The following is a 26291-nucleotide window of genomic DNA, read 5'->3' as shown; positions in this document are numbered from 1 at the left end:
CATTATCATCCGGTTGAATGGCATATGGATTTTAATGTATATAAACAATGCCTAAAATTGCTGGAAAAGGATGCATATGCTTGAAAACCAAAGGTCACCATTTCGTGAAACAAGTGTTCAAGTTAAGAGCTCAAAGCAATGAAACATTAAACAAGTGCACCTGCATTTTAGCAGCCAATAATTCCAGTGGGGATTTCATGTTGCTGTGGATACAAAAGGGAAGGACAGCTCAAAGATACTTGTAAAGCAGGGAGGGATTAGAGTATCTAGGGAAATAAGTAAAGGGTATTGCGTTTCAGGCCCCGTTTTGGAGCACAGCTACAAAATTAGGTCTAAACATCCTCATCCTTCAAATAAAGAGAGCCACATTGCCAATTCACTGTGAACACAATAAAAGAAACATAAAACTTTTGATGTTATTTACATTTCTGGGTGATGATGGGCATTTGTAAATCTGCCAGACTATCTCTCATTAGTTTTTGCTGATTTTTTTTTTTTTGGCATAACAAAAGCTAGCCAAGCAAATGATTTAATTAACAGCTTTCATTAAACCTCTTATTTGAACAAATAGATAGTCAAACACCCTTTTAACAAATGGAAAGGGGACAGACTTACCTCCCATGGATCTAAGTGTCCTGGTTTAATTTATTTGAGCCTGAACTGAACCCTATGTAATTAAACATTTCTGTATTGTCTGTGAGAGAGAAAAATGTTTGCTGTAGCTCTGGCTGATGATTTCCTATGAAGAAGGAATCAATCATTTAATCAGTGGCATTTATTGAGCGCTTTCTTTTTGCCGAGCACTGTACTGAGCGCTTGGGAGAGCACGATACGACAGAGTCGTTAGGCTCGATTCCTCCCCACAGTGAGCTGAGCGTCTAGAGTCTAAAGGACCGCTTGTTCAAGTTACTTGACCAGATATGTTTCGAAACAAAGAACTAAGCTTGACTATCGATGTTTCTTTCGTCACCACATTTAGAATGTCTCTTGTGGCTAGGGAACATATTGACCAATTCTGTCACACTGTACTCTCCCAAGAGTTTAGTATACTGCTCTGTATACAGTAAGCACTCAATAAATACCACTGATGATGATGAATGATGGACCCAACCTGATTATCTCCTATTTTCCCTAGTGCTTAGTACAGCATCTGGCACCTAGTAATAATAATAATGATGGTATTTGTTAAGTGCTATGTGCCAAGCACTAAGTGCTGAGGGAATACAAGGTGATCAAGTTGTCCCACGTGGGGCTCACAGTCTTAATCCCCATTTTACAGATGAGGGAACTGAGGCGCAGAGAAGTGAAGTGCCTTGCCCAAAGACACCCAGCTGACAATTGGCAGAGCTGGGATTTGAACCCATGACCTCTGCCTCCAAGGCCTGGGCTCTTTCCACGGAGCCACGCTGCTTCTCCTAGTAAAGGCATAACAAATACCATTTAAAACAAACAAACCGAAAAACAACAACTTCCTCACTAATCTCGCTCCACTCTCCAAGCTCAGCTTCCCTGCTCACCATTATAAAACACTGTCCTACATACAATTGGTTACTCTTTGAAAATGTCCGGTCATTAACCATTTCTCTCTGAATCAACCAGAATATCCTGACCATTGGCTTTAAGGCACTCAACCAGCTCACTGCCTCTTATCTATCCACTCGCTTCTCCCAGCACACCCCAGATCACCCTCTTCGCCCAAGACCGCCTTCTCGCTATGCCTTGTTCCAAGTCTCCCGCCCTGGCACCTTCCTTCTGCTTGAAAATTCCTTCCCTTTCAAATCCCTTACTACTGCTCTACCCTTCAAAGCTCTTCTGAAATTCCACCTCCTCCAGGAGGCATTTCCTGATGGATTTTTGTTCTCCCTAAGTTACAGCCTCTCGACTGTTAACCCAGCGCTTTCATATTCACAGCCACTCACTGAATTTTGATCCATACTTATTTCCATTCTCTATGATTATTTCCTCTATTTGTAAATCATTTTATCAATCAATCAATCAATCAATCGTATTTATTGAGCACTTACTGTGTGCAGAGCACTGTACTAAGTGCTTGGGAAGTACAAGCTGGCAACATATAGAAACAGTCCCTACCCAAAAATGGGCTCACAGTCTGGGTGCCTCAGACAATACACTTCTGTGCTGAGATCAAGCCTTCTATTTCATTGTAATCTCCAAATTACTTAGTTTCAGTGCTCTGCCCAAAGTGGGTGCTCAATAAATACTACTGATTTACAGCACTTTGATACTCACCCTAGCCCCTCATCACTTATGTACATATCTTTATACTCTATTATAATTTCCCTTATCAAAAATGTATATAATTTTATAAAATTTTGTATATATGTACATATGATTGTACCTATTTATTACTCTATTTATTTATTTATTTTACTTATACATATCTATTCTATTTATTTTATTTTGTTAATATGTTTGGTTTTGCTCTCTGTCTCTCCCTTCTAGACTGTGAGCCCACTGTTGGGTAGCGACTGTGTCTATATGTTGCCAACTTGTGCTTCCCAAGAGCTTAGTACAGTGCTCTGCACACAGTAAGCGCTCAATAAATACAATTGATTGATTGATTGATTGATTGATTGATTTTAATATCTGTCTTCCCCTGCAGATTGTAAGCTCCTTGTGGACAGAAATCACGTCTACCCACTGTGTTTTAGTGTTCTTTTTCCAAATGCTCTTGGTATGATGCTCTGCACATAGTAAGCACTGCATGGCCTAGGGAAGCAGCATGGCCTTGTGGAAAGGGCAGGGGCCTGGCAATCAGAGGACCTGGGTTCTAATCCCAGCACTGTCAATTGCTTGCTGGGTGACCTTGGACAAGTCACTTATCTTCTCTGTGCCTCAGTCCCTCAACTGTACAATGGGGATTAAATACATGTTCTCCCTCTTATTTAGACTGTGAGCCCTATGCGGGAGAGGGATTGGGTCCGACCTAATTAACTAGAACCTGCCCCATCGCTTTGACACAGAGTAAGTGGGTAACAAACACCCCCAAAACTAAATGAATAAATACCGCTGACTGACTGAAGAGAAAGAGTGTGCCACTTATTACTCATGGCATCTCATTACTCTCTGTTGCCAGCTGGATCCTAGCCAGCGGGCTCCTAGGTGGGCTACTATAGAACATTACTTACCAGATGCTCCTGGAATCACAATGTTACTTCAGATCACAGCATGGCACAGCAGATACGACCTTTTTTGGCACATCAGACACAAAAAAAGCATTGGGAACAGCACCAAAGCCTTTATGTCGTTTTCAGACACATGATAATCGTGGTATTTGTTAATTGCTTATTTCGTGCCTATGACTGTACTAAGCGCTGGGGTAGACATAAGACAATCCAGTTGGGCACTGTCTCTGCCCCACATGACACTGTTAGTAGATCTGGACAGTGGAAATTATTTGTTGTTGGTTTTTTGTTTGTATTTTTAATGGTATTTGTTAAGCGCTTACTATATGCAAGGCACTGTACTGAGCACTGGGGTGGATACAAGCAAACTGGGGCCCTGTCCCACATGGGGCTCACAGTCTCAATCCCCATTTTACAGATGAGGGAATTTAGGAACAGAGAAGTGAACTGATTTGCCCAAGGTCAGACAGCAGACAAGTGGCAGAGCTGGAATTAGAACCCATGACCTTCCAACTCCCAGCCCGTGCTCTAGCCGCTACGCTGTGCTGCTGTTGTTGTCCTATGCTGTGGAGTTGATTATGACTCATAGAGACTCCATGGACACATTTCTACCAGAACACCCCATCGTGGAAAGAATACAGGCCTCAAAGTCAGGAGATCTGGTTTCTGCCCCAGTTCTGCCATAGGCCTGCTGTGTGACTTTGGGTAAGTCATTTAACCTCTCTATGTCTACATTTTCTCATATGTCAAATAGGGATAAAATATCCACTGATTCTTCCACTTGGACTGTGAAACCCATTTAGAACAGGGATATGTTTGATCTGAGTGTCTTGTATCAATCTAGGGACTGGCACACTGCTTGGTAATAATAATAATGATGATGATGATGATGGTATTTGCTAAGCACTTACTATGTGCCAAGCACTGGTTTAAGCACTGGGTCGGAAGTGCTTCGGAAATACCATGATTATTCATTATTATTTTTTCCGAAAAGGTAAAATGGCAGGGCTATGAATGTACAGAGTGGTATGGAATGTTGCTTAAAATTGTTTTACCTTTTGAGCTACTGGCTACTTGCTGAAAAAACTATTTGGAAATCTGGTACTTTGCAGTACCCCAGGCAGTCAAGCAATTGTTCAATCAACCAATGGTATCTGTTGGGTTTGGCAGTCTCCGAATACACTGGAGCACAGATTCCTCCAGACTGTTGGGGGTCCTTTGGGATTCTGACAACAATTTATCATCTTTTCCCTAGTGGTCTCGGTCATCACTTTCCATTCTTCCCCCACTTCCAAGAAAAAATCCAGAAATGAAATCTTTATGGGCAACCAGAGTAGCATTTAATGAGAACTATATTACAGACCTCTCAGTCTGCAAGAAACACAAAATGGCTTTGACACAACCTGGCCTAGTAGACAGAACACAGGCTTAGGAGTCAGAAGGGCCTATGTTCTAATCCTGGCTCTGCCACTTTGTTCATTCATTTATTCAATCACATTTATTAAGTGCTTGCTATGTGCAGAGCACTGTACTGAGTGCTTGGGAAAGAACAACACAACAATAAACAGTGACAATCCCACAACAGGCTCACAGTCTGGGGTTGAGGGGGAAGACAGATATCAACACAAATAAATAAAATTACAGATATGTACATAAGTGCTGTGGGGCTAGGATGTGGGGGGAAAGAGTAAAGGCAGCAAGTCAGGGTGACTTGCAGAAAGGAATGAGAGATGAGGAAAAGTGGGGCTTAGTCTGGGAATGCCTCTTGGAGGAGTTGTAAGGCTTCAAAAGTCACTTCTCTGTCGTGTGACCTTGGGCAACTCACTTCATTTCTCTGTGCCTCAGTTACCTGATCTGTAAATTGTGAGCCTCAAGTGGCACATGGACTGTGTCCAATCTGATTAGCTTCTGTCTACCCCAGCACTAAGTACAGTGCCTGGCACATAGAAAGCACCTAACAAATAAAATAAATAAATACAGGTTCTCAGGTGAAAACTGGGAGGCCCCTGTGGCAGACAGACCTGCTTGGTGTATTGCAACCCAGAAAAGGAATCATCCTTTTGGAGCAAAGACTTTGAAAAGATCGGGAAACAAAAGAGATGAAGTGAAAATAGCTCCAACAGCTGAAAAAGTGCAACAAGGATTATGTTTGTGTGCGTGCCGTGTCCTTGAGATGGTTGCTGCGGCACTGGACTTCTCAGCCTCACATATATCCCTACAAGAATTGCATTTTCAGTGACGACCTCTTTGAGTACGAAAGTCCTGATATATATTATCAATCAATCAACCAATTCTTGAGTGCTGGCTGTATACAGAACATTGTATTAAGCACTTGGAATAATACAAAACAGTGTCGGTAGACACTTTCCCTGCCCACAAGGAGCTTACAGTCTAAAAGGGGAGGGAGACGTGAAAATAAATTATGGATTCATTCACTCATTCAATCATATTTATTGAGTGCTTACTGTGTGCAAAGCACGGTACTAGGTGCTCGGAAGAGTTCAATATAACAATAAACAGGCACATTCCCTGCCCGTGCATGTAAGTGCTGTGGGGCTGAGGGTGGGGTGAATAGCAAGTGCTTAAAGGGTACAGAACCGAGTGAATAGGTGGCACAGATGGGAGTGGGAATAGGGGAAAAATAATAATAACAATACTAATGTTGGTATTTGTTAAGCATGTACTATGTGCCATGCTGGGGTAGATACAAGATTATCAGGTTGTCCCACATGGGGCTCACAGTCTTCATCCCCATTTTACGGATGAGATAACTGAGGCACAGAGAAGTTAAAATGAGAGCTTAATTGGGAAGGCCTCTTAAAGGAGATGTGATCGTAGGAAGGTTTTGAAGGTGGAGAGAGTGTGGCGGTCTGTCGTATATGAAGAGGGAAGGAGTTCCAGGATGGAGGGATGACTTGGGAAAGGGGCTGGTGGTCAGATAGACAAGATCGAAGTATAGTGAGTAGGTTGGCATGAGAGGAACAAACTATTTGGGCAGGTGATATATACATATGTATATATATATATACTCAAAAGCCCAGGCTTTTTCCACTGAGCCACGCTGCTTCCCATGTATATGTATATATATACACTGAGCCACGCTGCTTCCCATGTATATGTATATATATGTGTATATATATACACTGAGTCACGCTGCTTCCCATGTATATATGTATATATATGTATATGTATATATAATGTTATATACATGGGAAGCAGCGTGGCTCAGTGTATATATATACATATATATACATATATATATATACATATATATATGTATATATATACATATATATGGGAAGCAGCGTGGCTCAGTGGAAAGAGCCTGGGCTTTGGAGTCAGAGGCCATGGGTTCAAATCCCAGCTACGCCAATTGTCAGCTGTGTGACTTTGGGCAAGTCACTTAACTTCTCTGGGCCTCAGTTCCCTCATCTGTAAAATGGAGATTAAGACTGTGAGCCCCCGGTGGGACAACCTGATCACTTTGTTACCTACCCAGCACTTAGAACAGTGCTTTGCACATAGTAAGCGCTTAATAAATGCCATTATTATATATATATACATATAGGTACGCACATATTTGTAAAAAATAGGAAGCTGGAAGCAGAGTAATCCATGATAAATGGTTCCTATTTTCAAGCTGAACTCAGACTATGAAAGGTGACTGAATTAGAGAAGCAGCATGGCATAGTGGTTAGAGCATGGGCCTGGGATTTGGAAGGTCATGGGTTCTAATCCCAGCCCCCTTGTCTGCTGTGTGATCTTGGGCAAGTCACTACACTTCTCTGTGCCTCAGTTCCCTCATCTGTGAAATGGGGATCTACAGATGGGACAAGGACTGTGTCCAACCCGAACTGTCTGTATCCAGGGCTTAGTACAGTGCCTGGCACATAGTAAGCGCTTAACAAATACCATAATCATTATTAGTTATTCAGTGTTATTATTTTGTGACCCCAAAATAATAAGAAATTCCTGAAGTGGATTACGATGATGATGATGGTATTTGTTAAGCACTTACTGTATGCTGACTGTGAGCCCACTGCTGGGTAGGGACTGTCACTATATGTTGCCAACCTGTACTTCCCAAGCGCTTAGTACAGTGCTCTGCACTAAGTAAGCGCTAAATAAATACGATTGATTGATTGATTGATTGATTGATTGATTGCCGAGCACTGTTCTAAGTACTGGGCTAGATATAAAGTAATCAGATTGTCCCACAATGGGCTCATAGTCGTAATCCCCATTTTACAGATGAGGTAACTGAGGCACACAGAAGTTAAGTGGCTTGCCCAAGGTCACACAGCAGACAAGTGGCGGAGCTGGGATTAGAACCCACATCCTCCGACTCCATCTTCACGCGTAACGTTTCCTCTGGATTCGTCCTTTAGACCTTTTAGACTGTGAGCCCACTGTTGGGTACGGACTGTCTCTATATGTTGTCAACTTGTACTTCCCAAGCGCTTAGTACAGTGCTCTGCACACAGTAAGCGCTCAATAAATACAATTGATGATGGTGATGATGATGATGAGCGTCACCCCACTGGTCCATCCCGGCCTGACGCCCATTCGCTCTACATGACGGAAATCCACCGTATCTGCCCAATCCAGGCTCAAGGGCACTGAGCCAGGAATGGGCTCCGACTTTAATTCAGATCTACCCCAACTGAATAAACACGAAGAATCAACACATTTATGTAAATTCACGTGGCAGAGGACGGTAATATAAAACAATGAAGACCGCTAAACCATTCATTACGCGTCAGCTCTGTGATCGGCAAGTAAGCACTAACTATTTAATTAGTCGGCTCATTAGTGACAGGCGACGCTGAAGGTTTCAGATGTTCTCAAACAAATGTAAAGATAAAAAGCCTAATTAAGCAGCAAGCATCATGCTACCTAATGCCAAACAGGACAGATGTGCAAGATATTGTATGATGCTGGGGTGCCAGCCAGAAGTTACAATCATTCTGCCACCACGGTGTTGTAAAACAAGAGGCTTCTCATTTCCATTTCCAACCTGTCCTTATTCTTGGTTCTTCATCAATGCAACCTTAAAAAGTACCTGATTTCTACAAAAGGCAACTAGAGACTTAACCAATTAGTAAGGGAAAAATCTTAATGAGCAATCAAAATACGACTGAAAACGATAGCTGGTTAAACATAAAAAGAAAATATCGGGGCTTAAGGGGAATCCCGTCTGGACTACTGCATCAGCCTTCTCTCTGATCTCCCATCCTCGAGTCTCTCTCCACTTCAATCCATACTTCATGCTGCTGCCCGGATTATCTTTGTCCAGAAACGCTCTGGGCATATCACTCCCCTCCTCAAAAATCTCCAGTGGCTACCAATCAATCTGCGCATCAGGCAGAAACTCCTCACCCTGGGCTTCAAGGCTGTCCATCACCTCGCCCCCTCCTACCTCACCTCCCTTCTCTCCTTCTACAGCCCAGTCCGCACCCTCCGCTCCTCCACCGCTGAACTCCTCACCGTACCTCGTTCTCGCCTGTCCCGCCACCGACCCCCGGCCCACGTCATCCCCCGGGCTTGGAATGCCCTCCCTCTGCCCATCCGCCAAGCTAGCTCTCTTCCTCCCTTCAAGGCCCTGCTGAGAGCTCACCTCCTCCAGGAGGCCTTCCCAGACTGAGCCCCTTCCTTCCTCTCCCCCTCGTCCCCCTCTCCATCCCCCCATCTTACCTCCTTCCCTTCCCCACAGCACCTGTATATATATATATATGTTTGTACATATTTTTTACTCTATTTATTTATTTATTTATTTTATTTGTACATATCTATTCTATTTATTTGATTTTGTTAGTATGTTTGGTTTTGTTCTCTGTCTCCCCCCTTTTAGACTGTGAGCCCACTGTTGGGTAGGGACTGTCTCTATATGTTGCCAATTTGTACTTCCCAAGCGCTTAGTACAGTGCTCTGCACATAGTAAGTGCTCAATAAATACGATTGATTGATTGATTGATTGATTAAGGGGAAAGAGCTTATTCATGCTTATTCATAATAATGATGGCATTTGTTAAGTACTTACTATGTGCAAAGCACTATCTTAAGCGCTGGGGAGGATACAAAGTGATCAGGTTGTCCCATGTGGGGCTCACAGTCTTCATCTCCATTTTACAGATGAGGGTACTAAGGTACAGAGAAATTAAGTGACTTGCCCAAAGTCACACAGCAGACATGCGGCAGAGTCGGGATTTGAACCCATGACCTCTGACTCCCAAGTCCGTGCTCTTTCCTCTAAGCCACGCTGTTCATCTAGTTCAGTGTCAGAATGGAACACTTTAGAACTGAAAACCATATAAAAATAAATAATAATAATAATAATGATAGCATTTATTAAGCGCTTACTATGGGCAAAGCACTGTTCTAAGTGCTGGGGAGGTTATAAGGTGATCAGGTTGTCCCGTGGGGGCTCACAGTCTTAGTCCCCATTTTACATATGAGGGAACTGAGGCACCAAGAAGTTAAGTGACACGCCCAAAGTCACACAGCTGGCAATTGGTGGATCCGGGATTTGAACCCATGACCTCTGACTCCAAAGCCCGGGCTCTTTCCATTGAGCCACGATGATAATAATAACAATAATAATATTAATAATGTTATTTGCAAAGCATTTCATTCATTCATTCATTCATTCAATCGTATTTATTGAGTGCTTACTGTGTGCAGAACACTGTACTAAGCGCTTGGGAAGTACAAGTTGGCAACATATAGAGATGGTCCCGACCCAACAGCAGGCTCACAGTCTAGAAGGGGGCATTTACTACGTGTCAAGCACTGTACTAAGTGCTGGGGCAGATACAAGATAATCAGGTCAAGTGCAGAACTGTGTCCAACCCACTTACCTCATAACCAGCACTTAGTACAGTGACTGGCACATAGTAAGTGCTTAACAAATACCAGTCAATCAATCAATCGTATTTATTGAGCGCTTACTGTGTGCAGAGCACTGTACTAAGCACTTGGGAAGTCCAAGTTGGCAACATATAGAGACAGTCCCTACCCAACAGTGGGCTCACAGTCTAAAAGGGGGAGACAGAGAACAAAACCAAACATACTAACAAAATAAAATAAATAGAATAGATATGTACAAGTAAAATAGAGGAATAAATATGTACAAACATATATACATATATACAGGTGCTGTGGGGAATCAATCAATCGTATTTATTGATCTTTTAGACTGTGAGCCCACTGTTGGGTAGGGACTGTCTCTATATATACAAATACCAGTCTAAGTAGGAGGGAGAAAAGGTAATTAATCCTCATTATACAGATAAGGAAACTGAGGAACAGAGAAGTTAAGTGACTTGCCCAAGCTCACACAGCAGGCAAGTGGCAGAGGCAGGATTAGAACTCAGGTCTTCTGCCTTCCAGGCTCCTGCTCTTTCTACTAGGCCACACTGCTTTCCCTATTTTTATGGAGGCATTTAGGCATGTGGTTTAGTTCTTTGGTGAACTCTCGGGTGATTCTAAACTTCAGACTGAACCAAGAAGGATTTTTCAATCCTAGACTATCTGCCCCATAATCGGAGACCCATTCCATTCTCCCTGAAAGGGCTCACTGCTTCAGCATTGAGAAGCAGTGTGGCTTAGTGGAAAGAGCACAGGCTGGGAGTCACAGGTCACGGGTTCTAATCCCGACTCCGCCACATATCAACTGTGTGACTTTTGGTAAGTCACTTAACTTCTCTGTGCCACAGTTACCTCATCTATAAAATGGGGATGAAGACTGTGAGCCCCACATGGGACGACCTGATCACTTTGTATCCCCCCCAGTGCATAGAACAGTGCTGATCACCTCCTCCAGAAGGCCTTCCCAGACTGAGCCCCTTCCTTCCTCTCCCCCTCGCCCCCCTCTCCATCCCCCCATCTTACCTCCTCCCCTTCCCCACAGCACCTGTATATATGCATATATGTTTGTACATATTTATTACTCTATTTATTTATTTATTTATGTATTTATTTATTCATTTATTCATTTATTTATTTATTTATTTTACTTGTACATAGCTATTCTATTTATTTTATTTTGTTAGTATGTTTCGTTTTGTTCTCTGTCTCCCCCTTTCAGACTGTGAGCCCACTGTTGGGTAGGGACTGTCTGTATATGTTGCCAATTTGTACTTCCCAAGCGCTTAGTACAGTGCTCTGCACATAGTAAGCGCTCAATAAATACGATTGATGATGACGATGATCACATAGTAAATGCTTAACAAATGCCATTATTCAAGCGCTTAGTACAGTGCTCTGCACACAGTAAGCACTCAATATATATGATTGAATGAATGAATAATAATAATAATGGCATTTGTTAAGCGCTTACTCTGTGCAAAGCACTGTTCTAAGTGCTGGGGAGGATACAAGGTGATCAGGTTGTCCCACATGGGGTTCACAGTCTTTAATCCCCATTTTACAGATGAGGTAACTGAGGCACAGGGAAGTTAAATGACTTGCCCAAAGTCACACAGCTGACAATTGGCGGAGCTAGGATTTGAACCCATGACCTATGACTCCCAAGCCCATGCTCTTACCACTAAGCCACGCCACTTCTCTGACAAGACAGATCTAGGAAAAGGCTTCCCGGCATCCTGTCATCCAGCACACCAACATGCTAATGTGATCAGGGTCTACTTTTATCTTTTGGGCAAAAGGACCGTTAATAATAATTATGGTATTTGTTAAGCGCTTACTATGTGCCAGGCACTGTACTTAGTGCTGGGGTGGACATTAGCAAATTGGGTTGGACACAGTCCCTGTTCCATGTGGGGCTCACAGTCTTGATCCCCATTTTACAGATGAGGTAACTGAGGCCCGGAGAAGTTAAGTGCCTTGCCCAAGGTCACACAGCAGACAAATAGCGGAGCCGGGATTAGAACCCATGACCTTCTGACTCCGAGGCCCGTGCTCCATCCACAATGTCATGCTGCTTCATCCAAGTCTATCTGTCAGTCACTGGGCTCTCCAAAATCTGAGTAGGTTTGGTCTGGGCTTGAATAGCCCCTATACTCATTCATTCAATCGTATTTATTGAGCGCTTACTGTGTGCAGAGCACTGTACGAAGCGCTTGGGAAGAACAAATTGGCAACATATAGAGACGGTCCCTACGCAACAGTGGGCTCACAGTCTAGAAGATCATTCCTTGACTAGGCCCTCCTTTTCTCCCTTCTGCCTCACCCTTTCACTTGGATTTGCTCCCTTTAATCTCCTCTCCCTCAACCCCACAGCACTTTTGTACATATCCACGATTTATTTATTTCTACTAATAATCGTCTCCCCCTCTGTCCCGTAAGAACGCTGTGGGCAGGAGATGCGTCTGCCAACTGTGTCCTGTTATATCCTCCCGAGCACTTAGTACAATGCTCTGCACATGGTAAGCGCTCAATAAATTGATTGATTCACTGATCACTCAGAGTCCCTCAATCCAACAGTACGCTTTTGGGTGGGGGTCTATGGGTATGCGGGGAAGGGGAGTCCCTCTTACTAAGCCAGGCAGTCAATTACAGTCCTACTGAGCGCTCACCTCCTCCAAGAGGCCTTCCCAGAATGAGCCCCCTTTTTCCTCTCCTCAATCAATCAATCGTATTTATTGAGCGCTTACTGTGTGCAGAGCACTGTACTAAGCGCTTGGGAAGTAGAAGTTGGCAACATATAGAGACAGTCCGCCCCCGCCCTACCTCCTTCCCCTCCCCACAGCACCTGCATATATATTTGTACAGATTTATTACTCTATTTATTTGACTTGTACATATTTACTATTCTATTTATTTTGTTAATAATGCGCATTTAGCTTTATTTTTTTTAATTCTGATGACCTGACACCTGTCCACATGTTTTGTTTTGTTGTCTGTCTCCTCCTTCTAGATTGTGAGCCCGTTGCTGGGTAGGGACCGTCTCTATGTGTTGCCAATTTGTACTTCCCAAGTGCTTAGTACAGTGCTCTGCACACAGTAAGCCCTCAATAAATACGATTGAATGAATGAAAAATGAATTACAAGAACTGGAAAAAAAAGATTATCTGTCCGGTCTTTGGCACAGCCAATTCCCTTCGCTCCCCTGTCCCACCACTGATCTTGCTTTCAAAACACACGACGGACTTGGGGAAGTCAAACACCCCGAACAGATGAGGGTGGAGGAGAGGGAAAGGAATGGAGGAAACAAAAAAGGACCCTATTGTTACAGGTTTTATCAAGTCTTCCTGCTAAAATTACTCTGACTTCTTATCCCAACCTTAATCAATCCATCCATCGACCCTATTTGTTGAATGCTTGCTGTGTGTAGAGCAATGTTCTAAGGCTTGGGAGAGCACAATATAAGCTGCCCAAAAGCAGTTTACAGTCTAGAAGGATATACAGACATTATCCCGACTCCGCCAGTTGTCAGCTGTGTGACTTTGGGCAAGTCACTTCACTTCTCTGGGCCTCAGTTACCTCATCTGTAAAATGGGGATTAAAACTGTGAGTCCCCCCTGGGACAACCTGATCACCTTGTAACCTCCCCAGCGCTTAGAACAGTGCTTTGCTTTCTAGACTGTGAGCCCACTGTTGGGTAGGGACTGTCTCTATATGTTGCCAACTTGTACTTCCCAAGCGCTTAGTACAGTGCTCTGCACACAGTAAGCACTCAATAAATACGATTGATTGATTGGCTGATTGCTTTGCACATAGTAAGTGCTTAATAAATGACATTATTATTATTATTATTATTAATATGAATAAATAAATTATGGATAGGTACGTAAGAGCTGTGGGGCTGTGGTGAATAAAAGGTGTAAATCCAGTGCAAGGTGATGCAGAAGGGAATGGAGAAGAAATGAGGGCTTAGTGGGGGAAGGCCTCTTGGAGGAAGTGTGCCTTCAATAAGGTTTTGAAGGTGGGGAGAGTGATCATCTGTCAGATACGAAGACGGAGGTTGTTCCAGACAAGAGGTACGAGAGGTCGTTCACAAGATAGATGAGATCAAGATTGGCTTTAGAGGAGTGAAATGTAGGAAATAAGGAAAGTAAAATAGGCGGGGGAAAGGTGATCGACTGCTTTAAAAGCCGGTGGTAAGGAGTTTTGGTTTGATGCGTCGATGGAGGGCAACTACTGGTACTTCTTAAAGAGTGGGGAAATAAGGGCTGAACAGTTTTGCAGAAAAATGATCCAGGCAGCAGAAGGAAGTATGGATCGACAGGAGGCAGGGAGATCAGCAAGGAGGCTCATGCAGTAATCGAGGCAGAATGCTCGAAATAACGTGGAAGCACTTTGGATGGAGAGGAAAGGGCGGATTTTAACTGAAACTGCTATGTACAACTCATCAATTAATCAGTCAATCATATTTATTGAGCTCAATATGAATAGTGCAGTGTACTAAGTGCTTAAGAGAGTACAATACCACAGAATTAGCAGACATGTTCCTCGTATATACACTCAGTTCTAGTTTCCACTACCTGTTTTGGCTAGAATCCCATTAGGTCATTAGGGAAAGGTCATCCAATGAAACTTGTATGCTGCGTTGTCCAAATGTCCACAGAGTACTGTAATATGAGTTTTTCTTACTGTAAGATTCAACAAGGGCACAACCCCCTTGTTGTACTTTCCAAGTGCTTAGTACAGTGTTCTGCGCACGGTAAGTGCTCAATAAATAAATAGAGAAGCAGCGTGGCTCAGTGGAAACAGCACGGGCTTTGGAGTCAGAGGTCATGGGTTCAAATCCCGACTCTGCCACTTGTCAGCTGTGTGACTTTGGGCAAGTCACTTCACTTCTCTGGGCCTCAGTTACCTCATCTGTAAAATGGGGATTAGGACTGTGAGTCCCACGTGGGACAACTCGATCACCTTGTATCCCCCCAGCGCTTAGAACAGTGTTTTGCATATAGTAAGCGCTTAATAAATGCCATCATGATGAATAAATGCAATCGAAAGACTGTTACTGGAAAACTGATTATTTAGTTTCAACATACAGAACATATAGCATAAACCTGCATTTTAAAACATTTTGACAATTCAGATTTTTCACACATTCAGATTTGTATTCTCCCATTCTAATCATAATTAGGGTTTTTCAGTGCTTAGAACAGTGCTTGGCACATAGTAAGTGCTTAACAGAGACCATCATCATCATTATTATTATTATTCAATACCTGGAATTATTTTACTTTGACCTAGTGTATAAGATTTGAGGGGTTTAAAAATATATAAACCAGGGATAATTAATGTGTTTAACAGATATATATATATATATATATATATATATATATATATATATATATATTTATGTACATTTTTTAGGAGAAGCAGCATGGCTTAGTGGAAAGAGCCCAGGCTTGGGAGTCAGAGTTTGGGGGTTCTACTCCTGACTCCACCACTCGACAGCTGTGTGACTCTGAGCAAGTCACTTAGCTTCTCTGTGCCTCAGTTACTTCATCTATAAAATGGGGATGAAGACTGTGAGCCCCCCGTGGGACAACCTGATTACCCTGTATCTACCCCAATGCTTAGAACAGTGCTTGGCACATAGTAAGCGCTTTAGAAATACCATCATTATAATATATGAGTAAAAATTCAAAGATTCCTAGTTTTACTTTGGCTTTTATTTCGGTGATTCACATATTGATTCATGGCAACTGTATTGTTGGGATTATTACTCCTTAGAGGCATTTGAAATCCCCAAAACGGCTAAAAGAACACTTGACATTGCAGCTTCCTGGTATCGTACTCCAGCACCAACGTAAAACTTAACATTATCCCATCCTGGTTTTGAAATAAGGGCTCTAAACTGGAGCAAAAATAATGATGACACACCCATAAGACCTAAGCCAAAAACAGGCCTAAGTACCGGTTACCCAGGAGAACTTTGGAGAGGTTTTAGAGGAGAAAGAAGAGAAAGACTCCCAGGAAAAGAAATATATTTATGCTGCATTTATGAGTGACCAAATCTTCTAGCTATCTCCTGCCAAAAATAGTTGTTGATTTCAGTGATGAAAGTGGACACTGACAATTCATTACACAAATGCACTGAATTTATTCACTCATTCATTCATTCAGTTGCATTTATTGAGCGCTTACTGTGAGCACTGTACTAGGCACTTGGAAAGTACAATTTGGCAAAAAATAGAGATACTCCCTACCTAACAACGGGCTCACAGTCTAGGAGTGGGGGAGACAGACAACAAAACCAAACAAGTAGACAGGCATCAATAGCATCAAAATAAATAGAATGATAGATATATACACATCATTTATAAAATAAATAGGATAATAAGTATGTACAAATAAATACAAGTTCTGTGGATGCAGCACAAATTCTTTTAATTGCTTTCTGTTTGACTAAGGGGAATATCAGAGTAAAGCTTGAGAAAATTCATTCATTCATTCAATCGTATTTATTGAGCGCTTACTGTGTGCAGAACACTGTACTAAGCACTTGGGAAGTACAAGTTGGCAACATATAGGGACAGTCCCTACCCAACAGTGGGCTCACAGTCTAGAAGAAAATGTTATTCCAGCTTCACCTAGTGGAAAGAACATGAGCTTGGGAGTCAGAGGACCAGGGTTCTAATAGCTCTGCCACTTGTCTGCTGTGTGACCTTGGGTAAGGCATTTAACATCTCTGTTTCTCAGTTTCCTCAGCTGCAAAATGGGTACTCAGTACCTGTTCTCCCTCCTACTTTGACTGTGGGCCTCATGTGGGATGGGGACTGTGTCTGACCTGATTACTCATGTCTACCCCAGCTCTTGGCACTATTAAACACAGAGAGAGGGGGAGAGAGAGAGAGAGAGAGAGAGAGAGAGAGAGAGAGAGAGAGAGAGAGAGAGAGAGAGAGAGAGAGAGTTAGGAGGAGGGGGAGGAAATGCCTCAACATCTCTCAAATTGCCCTCCTCCCAATTAATCAATCACTTATTGATAATTGTGGTATTTGTTTAAGCGCTTACTATGTGCCAAGCACTGTTCTAAGCACCGGGGTAGATACAAGGTAATCAGGTTGTCCCATGTGGGGCTCACAGTCTTAATCCCCATTTCACAGATGAGGGAACTGAGGCCCAGAGAAGTGAAGTGGCTTGCCCAAGGTCACACAGCAGACAAGTGGTGGAGCCAGGATTAGATCCCACGTCCTCTGACTCCCAAGCTTGGGCTCCTTCCACTTAGCCACACTGCTGAGGTCTTCCCCTCCTCCAGGAGGCCTTCCCAGACTGAGCCCCCTTTTTCCTCTCCTCCTCCCCATCACCCCCCCGCCCTATCTCCTTCCCCTCCCCACAGCACTTGTGTATATTTGTACAGATTTATTACTCTATTTATTTTACTTGTACATATTTACTACTCTATTTTATTAATGATGTACATATAGCTTTAACTCTATTTATTCTGACGGTTTTGACACCTGTCTACGTGTTTTGTTTTGTTGTCTGTCTCCCCTTTCTAGACTGTGAACCTGTTGTTGGGTAGGGACCGTCTCTACAGGTTGCCGACTTGTAGTTCCCAAGCGCTTAGTACCATGCTCTGCACACAGTAAGCGCTCAATAAATACGATTGAATGAATGAGTATTTATTGCACTTACTGCACTTACTCTGTGCAGAGCACTGTGCTAAGCACTTGGGAGATCACAATACACCAGAATTAGCAATCAATCAATCAATCAATTGTATTTATTGAGCGCTTACTGTGTGCAGAACACTGTACTAAGCGCTTGGGAAGTACAAGTTGGCAACATATAGAGACAGTCCCTACCCAACAGTGGGCTCACAGTCTAGAAGGGGGAGACAGAGAACAAAACCAAACATATTAACAAAATAAAATAAATAGAATAGATATGTACAAGTAAAATAAATAAATAAATAGGGCAATAAATATGTACAAACATATATACATATATACAGGTGCTGTGGGGAAGGGAAGGAGGTAAGACAGGGGGATGGAGAGGGGGACGAGGGGGAGAGGAAGGAAGGGGCTCAGTCTGGGAAGGCCTCCTGGAGGAGGTGAGCTCTCAGTAGGGCCTTGAAGGGAGGAAGAGAGACATACTCCCTGCCCATAATGAGTTTACAATTAATCAATCAATCTATCAATTATATTTGTTGAGCGCTTGCTGTGTGCAAAGCACTGTAGTAAGGGCTTGGGAAAGTACACTATAACAGAGTTGGTAGACATGTTCCCTGCCCACAGTGAGCTTCCCAACGGCTCCCAGTCACTTGTCAGTGACAAAACAAGGAGTTTTCAGGGACTGGAAGTGTACCTGAAGCACCAAACTATGTCATGAATAGCTGGCAAAACTCTCCATCATCATCAGAACGGATTTAGAGCTTACTGTATGCAGATCATGGGTGTGGTGCACTGTGGCACTTGGGACGTACAATAAAAACTGAAATCATAGTCCCTGCCCTCCAAGCGTTTCTAATCTTCTGGAGCAGATAGGCAGACCCAGGCTGCAAATAGTCAATAGAAATCAATCCATCAATCAATGGCATCTATCGAGCCCTTACTGTGTGCAGAGCACTGAACTAAACACTTGGGAGAGTGCCAAAGAACAGAGTCAGTAGACACATTCTCTGGTCGCAGTGAGCTTACGGTCTAGAGAGAAAAGACCGGTAAAAACAGAAAAGTAAGATAAAAGGAAATAAGTAAACGGGTATTTTCTTCTACTTGCTGGTCTTAAGGGATTGGCGGTATGTCTAAGGAAGTGGTAGAGATTGTAGAAAAACTCTGCATATCTCCTTTAGGTAAAATGGATTTATGTGCTTCTCCTTTGGGCAGTTTGACTCCCAAATATTCTGATCAATTTCAGAAGCCTCCTCCCTCAGGGAAATGAGAGATCTTGGAATTCTACTACCACATATTTCTAGCCCTCACTGCTTGGAGCAAAAATGATACAAAAATACACCTGATTCAGAGTTAGGGTGAACATGTGTGCAGTGGAACAAAGTCAAAGGCCTGGCGGAGCTGTTTGATTCCCCTTGTTCGTCGGAGGAAAATACAAAAGGCAAAATCACCCAGAAGGAATGCTGAAAGAGGCCATCTCTGCTTTTAAAATTACACAAAATGTCCTTTTAATTTTGTGTAAGGGGTCAAAACCACAGTTGGCACTTAGTTGATGTCAGGCTAGATGGGAAGCGTCTGTTAGGCTGCATCTCCGCGAGAGGAAGATTACTGGATTTCCTGGAAAGATGATTGGTGCGCTCGGCCTCATATGGATTTTCCAGGAACCACAATTCTCCTGCTGCAGTTAATGACACAGTACAATGGCACCAAAAGGCAGTTTTCTCAATCTCTCAATCCATCTTAAACCTCATTAGCCTTCCAATGCTTGGAGAAAAATATATATTTCTCCAGTCTTGCCCAAGCTCAAATCATTTCTAAAATCTAGTTCATCTGATTGCTATGCAGGTAAATACATTATGTGTGTTACCATAGAAATGGCTAATTTAAAATAATTAAGTAGGAAGAATAATGAGGAGAAAATGACTTCCTCTTTTAAGGATTAGAGGCTTCTAAATTGATCCAAACAATCTATTTTTAGTGCCTGTAACTTATGCAAGAATAGTCGAAAATCACAAGCACATTAAATTACTGTGTATTAAACCGTCTCTCTCTATTGATTAGGAGACTTTCTCAGATGCTTATGTCCAAATTTAAAACGGTCTCAGTTTAAACCTTGACTTGCGGATGATATCGTGTCGCAAGCTGGCATAAGAGAAAGCCATAGCTGATGGAGCCAAGGCTGAAATGAGGAGATCTCCTTTCTCCCCCATGTCGTTCGACAGCGAGGCTAGGAGGGTGTTCCCTTTTCAGCTACTACCCATGGTTTGGGGGCTGGACTGCTCATCTCGTGACAGATCCCACCTTTCACCGGTGATACAACAAATGGACTGCAAAATGGCAACCAAACATCCAGCAGTTTAACGGCAAACGTCTACAGAAAGAAGACCCCCCTCCAATCCCCAGGAAACTGTAACAAATCAATCTATCCATCGTATTTAATGAGCTCTCCACTAAGCTCTTGGGAGAGTATGATACAGGGTTGGTAGACCTGGTCCCTGCTCACAGTGAGAAGCAGCATGTCTTGGTGGAAAGACTGTAGACCTGAGAGTCAGAGGACCTGGGTTCTAATCCCAGCTCCACCGCTTGGCTGCTGTGTGACCTCGGGCAAGGCACTTAACTTCCCTGTGCCTTAGTTTCCTCATCTGCAAAATGGAGATTAAATACCTGTTCTCCCTCCTACTTAGAATGTGAGCCCCATGTGGGACCTGATGATCTTGTAACTACCCCAGTGCTTAGTACAGTTTTTGGCACAAAGTAAATGCTTAATAAATACCATGCTTATTATTATTCATTCATTCAATGGCATTTATTGAGCGCTGACTGCGTGCAGAGCACTGTACTAAGTGCTTGGGAAGTACAAATCGGCAACAAAGAGAGATAAGCCCTACTCAACAACGGGTTGAATAAAAGAGATGAGCCAAGAATAACGCCAAGAGTACAGGCTTGTGAGACAGGGAGGATGGTGGTCTAAAATGATAGGAATGTCATGGGAAGGATAGGGTTTGGGTGAGAAGATGAGTTCTGTTTTGGACATGTTAAGTGTGAGATGTCTGCAGGATGATCAAGCAGGAAGGAATACGAGACTGCAGAGAAGCAGAGAGATCAGGGCTGGAGATGTAAGTTTGGGAATCATCCCCAAAGAGACGACAGTTGAAGCCACGGTGGAAAGTGAGTTCTCCAAGGGAGTCTGTGTAGATGGAGAATAGAAGGGGATCCAGAACTGAGTCTTGAGGGACTCCCAAAATTAGGGAATTGTTATTATTATTATTAATAATAATAATGAGCCCACAGTCTAAAGGGGAAAAGCCATAGGAGTCCTACCAGGGCAAAGGCTGTGAACTCCTTCAGTAGGTTGTAAGCTGCCTGTGGGTTGTGTTATATTTTCCCCAAAGCTTAGTAGAGTTCTCTGCACACAGTAAGTGCTCTGTAAATACCAGATTGATTGAACAGAGCCCAGCCTGCCCATGTAATGTAACAAGCAAATTGTTGTCTCTATCGAGGAGTTGATTAATGCTGAAGACACTGTGAGCCAACATCTTCAAGGCTGGTTGGATTTAAAAAAAGACACAAAAATCAAAAGCCCTTTGCAACTCCTCATGATCCTGACAAAAGGAAGGCTCATAGGTGCCTGAATCAGAAGATTCCAGGGAAGAGATCCAAGAGTGTACAGACTGCTATCCTAGAGATTTCTGAAGTGAACCGTTAGATTTGAATTTGACACTACTGAGGTTTTTCCATTTCGACAAATGAGGCTGCTGTGGATGAATGAAGTGGTGCGGCCTAGTGGAAAGAGCATGGGCTGGGAGTCAGAGGACTTGGGTTCTAGTCTTGGTTCCACCGCTTGTCTGCTGTGTGACTTTGGGAAAGTCACAACTTTTCCGTGCTCAGTTTCCTTATGTATAAAATGGGGATTCAATAACTGTTCTACCTCCTCCTCAAATTGTGAGTTCCAGGTGGGACAGGGATGGATTATCTTATATCTATCCCAGGGATCACTACAGTGCTTGGCACATAATATGCACGTAACAAATATCACTATTATTATTTGTAGTAGTAGTAACTTAATTGATAATAATAAAAAACAGTTATGTGACTAATGAACACATCTCCAGTGTGTCAGACTGTTCCAAGAAAAGAGCGGGGAGAATGGAGACTAACTGGGGAGAGGAGACAGCGTTGCCTAGTGGATAGAGCACGGGCCTGGGAATCAAATGGACCTGGGTTCTAATCCCTGCTCCATCACTTGTCTGCTGTGTGACCTTGGGAAAGTCACTTCACTTCTCTGGGCCTCAGTTACCTCATATGCAAAATGGAGATTAAGACTGTGAGTGTCAGGTGGGACATGGACTGTGCACAATCTGATGCCTGGCGTATAGTAAGCACTTAACAAATACCATTAAAAAGAAGAGAAAAAGCCAAGACTGGAAACTGGAAGAGCCTGAGGAGAGCAAGAAAAGTAAAAAATCCTGGGTTAGGAGGTGAACTAAAATTTCAAATTAATCCAGTAATCAAATGGAGATTTCTTTAACACATAATAGAGATAAATTTATTAGTAACACTGAGTTAAACTTTTCAAACAAGGGGGAGGAAATAGTAGATTTTTGATGATGAAAGTAGAGAATTTCTCACTAGTTTGTGAAAAGAAAGGAGAAACTTTGTGAAATGAAGATTTAAATTTAAAGATCCACTTCCATTTAGTTCACTTGTGCCTCCACCCCCTGCCAATTTGATTAATTACTGTAAATGGGGAATCTAGCCTCCCTGGCAACTAAATGTTTTGATTTTTCCAGGAGAGTTCCAGAATGTCAGAGCTAGGCCCACTGCCTTCTTTAGGGTTTTTGGTTTCTCTGTATTCTAAAAATAATGAATTATCATTATTATTATCATTATTTTTACCATAACTATTAAGTTATGGTATTTATAAAGCGCTTATAATGTGCCAAGCACTGTTCTAGGCACTGGGGCAGGTACAAGGTAATCACGTTGGACACAGTCCCTGTCCCACATGCAGCTGGTTCTCTTCATCCCGATTTTACTGATGAGGAAACTGAGGTACAGAGAAGTGAAGTGACTTGCCCAAGGTCGCACAGCAGACAAGTCATGGGGCTGGGATTAGAACCCAGGTCCTTCTGACTTCCAAGCCCGTGCTCCATAATAATAATAATAGCATTTATTAAGTGCTTACTATGTGCAAAGCACTGTTCTAAGCTCTATCTACTAGGCCACGCTGCTTCTGAAAAACCTAAAGAAAAAATAGCAGCCGAGATGCAGGCATCAGTCAGGTGATGGAATGGCTGGCAACAGGAGGGAAGAGGGGTAGGTTTAGGGAGGAGACGGGCAAGGAGGATGACAGATACTCTGAGCCCTAGTCTAGGTCGGGGACTTTGTTGGCTGTGGCCATCCAACAAGAATCCTTCAACCATTCTGCCAGTAGTCAGACTTCAACTGGCCTAATCTGAATGGTGTCTCTGTGGAGCTATTGAGCAGGAAGAGGTGGCAGCAAGAAGTAGGTGAGAAGTTTGCTCCTCACCCTCCTCTTTTCCATTTACCCCTCTTCCCTTCTTTTTCACACTTGCCCCATCTTTTGCTCTCTTTCTTCTGCTCTCTGGTCCTACCCCAGGCCCATCCAAGATGACCTGGTCACCTTATTTGGCGTATAGTAACAGGCTAAAAAATGGATAGAGGATGGAAACTGCCAGAGCTAATCTGTTATGGGTCTTTCTGGGAACTTCTGGGGGTCAGGTTTCTTGCCTGTAATAATAATAATAATAATAATAATAATAATAATAATAAACAATGATATAGTACTCATTAGGCACTTCCTATAATAATAATAATAGCATTTCTTAAGTGCTTACTATGTGCAAAGCACTGTTCTAAGCGCTGGGGAGGTTACAAGGTGATCAGGTTGTCCCATGTGGGGCTCACAGTCTTAATCCCCATTTTACAGATGAGGGAACTGAGGCCCAGAGAAGTTAAGTGACTTGTCCAAAGTCACACAGCTAAATGGCAGAGCCGAGATTAGAACTCATGACCTCTGACTCCAAAGCCCATGCTCTTTCCACTGAGCCACGCTGCTTCTCTTTTTTGCTCTCCTTCTTCTGCTCTCTGGTCCTACACCAGGCCCATCCAAGATGACCTGGTCACCTTATTTGGGGTATAGTAACAGGCTAAAAAATGGATAGAGGATGGAAACTGCCAGAGCTAATCTGTTATGGGTCTTTCTGGGAACTTCTGGGGGTCAGGTTTCTTGGCTGTAATAATAATAATAATAATAATAATAATAATAATAATGATAATAATAATAATAATGATAATAATAACAATGATTATAGTACTCGTTAGGCACTTATTATAATAATAATAATGGCATTTGTTAAGTGCTTACTATGTGCAAAGCACTGTTCTAAGTACTGGGGAGGATATAAGGTGATCAGATTGTCCCACGTGGGGCTCACAGTCTTCATCCCCATTCTAAAGATGAGGTAACTGGGGCCCAGAGAAGTGAAGTGACTTGCCCAAAGTCACACAGCTGACAATTGGCAGAGGCGGGACTTGAACCCATGACCTATGACTCCAAAGCCCGTGCTCTTTTCCACTGAGCCACGCTGCTTCTCTATGTGCCAAGCCCTGTACTAAGCACTGGGGTAGATGCAAGTCAGGTTGAACACAGTCCCTGTTCCACATGGGGCACACAATCCAAGTAGGAGGGCGTAGGATTTAATCCATGCTTTACAGAGGAGGATACTGAGGCCCAGAGAAGTTAAGTGACTTGCTCAAGGTCTCACAGCAGACAAGTCGCAGAGCCAGGATTAGAACCCACAGGCTCTGACTTCAGGTCCATTCTCTTTCCACTAGGCCAAGCTCTTTAGATAATGCAGCATTTGAGAGCCAATCCACACAATGGCTATTCAACTTCAATGGAACAAAAGCATATTGCTCCAGCTTCCTAGATCGTTCAACCGCAAAATTCACTTCTTCAGTTATCTGCCACATTTTAATATCTTTTGCCCTCAATCCCCGGCAACCGCAACAAGGCAGGATAAGTGCAATACCACAGACAAAGGATTGCAACTGATCCCAACCTGCAGAGAAAGAAGTCTGACTTTCCCCCGCTTTTGAATCGACTTTTCACAACCACAGTCAGTTTTGCATGGATTGCCGGATGCAGACCTAGAAAACTAACCATAGACCAGCGCTCAGTCAAAAAGACGGCTTGACTGAAAGACTTGCTGAAGTTGTAGTTTTATGGCTAGTGGGACTTTATGTGCTCAGAATCCTCTCCATCCAAACTGCTACTTTGTTGGTTCAATCTCTCATCCTATCCCGACTGGATTACTGCATCGACCTTTTTTCTGATTTCCCATCCGTCTGTCTCTCCCGGCTTCACTCTGCTGCCCGGATTATCTTTATACAGAAACGCTCTGAGCATGTCACTCCCCTCCTCAAAAATCTCTAGTGGAGGCCTGTCAACCTACGAATCAAGCAAAAACTCCTCACTCTCGGCTTCAAGGCTGTCCATCCCCTCGCCCCTTCTTATCTCACCTCTCTTCTCTCCTTCTCCAGCCCAGCCCGCACCCTCTGCTCCTCTGCCACCGCTAACCTCCTCACTTGGCCTCATTGTCGCCCATCCCACCGTCGACCCCTGGTCCACCTCCTTCCCCTGGCCTGGAATGCCCTCCCTCCACACTTCTGCCAAACTAGCTCTCTTCCTCCCTTCAAAGCCCTACTGAGAGCTCACCTCCTCCAGGAGGCCTTCCAGACTGAGTTCCCCCTTTTCCTCTCCTCCTCCTCCCCCTCCATTGCCCCCATGCCATCCCCTGTCAACACAGCACTTGTGTATATTTGTACATATTTATTACTCTATGTTAATAATTATGTGTCTATATCTATAATTCTATTTATTCTACTTGTCTTGTACACCTGTCTACTTGTTTTGTTTTGTTGTCTGTTGTCTGTCTCCCCCTTCTAGACTGTGAGCCCATCGTTGGGTAGGGACTGTCTCTATATGTTGCCAACATGTACTTCCCAAGCACTTAGTACAGTGCTCTGTACACAGTAAGCACTCAATAAATATGATTGAATGAATGAATGCAGTAGATGACATAACATTACCTGCACTATAAGCACTTTAGTGCAGAAGCTCTCATCAAAAATGAACTCGACATCTTGCTACCCAGCCACAATAATAATGTAAGAAATAGTCACATCTCGTGCTGTAGGAAATGGCAGACCTCCATCAGTTTGCATTGATCTGTACAACTGCATTCTTCTTGTAGTATCTGTCAGTCTGTTCTCCCTCCCACTGAGACTGTGAGCCTTGCATTAGACTTGTGTCCAACCTAAGTGTCTTGTATTTACCCCAGCACTTAATACACTGCATGGCACATAGTAAGCCTTTTATACCATCATTATCATCAGGCGGAAATTGCAGGTTTTCAATAACTGTGCATCTGGCAATCTGATTTTAACTCTGATTATCTCTGGGCTACTAAGGGAGCAAGCTTCACTCCCCGGATTATATCTTGGTTAAGGAGATAATGTTGATTCATCACTGTATTCTTCCAGTCTTCCCATATTTCAGATAGCTACATCCACGGAGGGGCTTTAAAACAAT

General features: G+C 43.1%; 1 protein-coding gene across 1 annotated transcript in view; it reads right to left on the bottom strand.

The window, feature by feature from the left end:
- The window catches only part of CFAP61 (cilia and flagella associated protein 61), a 389026-nt gene that overhangs the window by 129220 nt on the left and 233515 nt on the right, over nucleotides 1-26291 (bottom strand). The window lies entirely within an intron of this gene.

Source organism: Tachyglossus aculeatus, chromosome 1 (assembly GCF_015852505.1).
Source record: "Tachyglossus aculeatus isolate mTacAcu1 chromosome 1, mTacAcu1.pri, whole genome shotgun sequence".
Taxonomy (NCBI): Eukaryota; Metazoa; Chordata; class Mammalia; order Monotremata; family Tachyglossidae; genus Tachyglossus; species Tachyglossus aculeatus.
This window is presented reverse-complemented; position numbering and strand designations above follow the sequence as displayed.